The following is a 965-nucleotide window of genomic DNA, read 5'->3' as shown; positions in this document are numbered from 1 at the left end:
AGTGGCAGAACTGGAAGGGACCCCAGGTACCCCTAATGTTGCAGAGAGGACACTGGCGAGCAGCCTTTCCCAGGACAGATGCGTGCTGTCCTGACGATTTTATTGAGAATTACTTTTTGTGTCTTTCCAGGCCTGGGAGGCAGAGCAGATCGGAAATGGACGCCCCAAATCTGGGCGGCCCCAGTCCTGCCATCCTCGCTACTACTCTGAGTCTGTGCCCCATTTGGAGCGCCAGGTCTTAAGAGGGACGATGACAACCTGAGACGTGCTGGGAGAAGCGTGACAAGTCAGTGAGGGGGCATTGAACCAGGCCCCTCAGGAAAGGCTGAAAAAGCTGAGGCAGTTTCTAGATACAAGAAAAGTCAGGGGCACAGGTCGCCATGTCCAGATGTTGGGAGGACCGTCCTGGAGAAGCGAGGCCCGTGCTCCGTGCTCCGTGGCCCCAGGAGGTGGAGACAAAGGCCGACCAGTGGGAGCCGTAGGGGCCAGGCTGTGTGTAAGGGCTGGACAGCTTCGGGCTGTCTTACCCCCCGAGGGCTGCTTGGCCAGCCGGGCGGCCATGCTCCCGGACCTCCAGGGTCAGTTAGCAGGAGGGAGGCCCGGAAGGCTTGTCAGGTCAGTTCCGTGAGAGCGTCTCCGAGTCTGCACCACAGTGCCCTGCAGCACAGCACGGTCCGTGGTGGACACTGCTGACATGGGAGCAGGCCATGGTTCCCGCCCACGGGAGGGTGGGAAACTACGGCCACATTCCCCAGGTGGGAAAACAGACACGCTCGCAAGTCCAAACTGGACCCGGGCGCAGACACACAGGTCCCACGGGGGACGGACAAGTGCGCCAGGCCTCAGGGACAAACGAGGCTTTGACAGACAGAGCGGGGCAGGGCACCGCGGGCAGGAACAATGCAGACAGTGGGATTAAACGGGCACGCCGCGTTTGCGGACGCGCCTCGCCTGGGTGGAGTGTA

Source organism: Hipposideros armiger, unplaced genomic scaffold (assembly GCF_001890085.2).
Source record: "Hipposideros armiger isolate ML-2016 unplaced genomic scaffold, ASM189008v1 scaffold_37, whole genome shotgun sequence".
Lineage (NCBI taxonomy): Eukaryota > Metazoa > Chordata > Mammalia > Chiroptera > Hipposideridae > Hipposideros > Hipposideros armiger.
Note: the sequence above shows the minus strand (reverse complement) of the source record.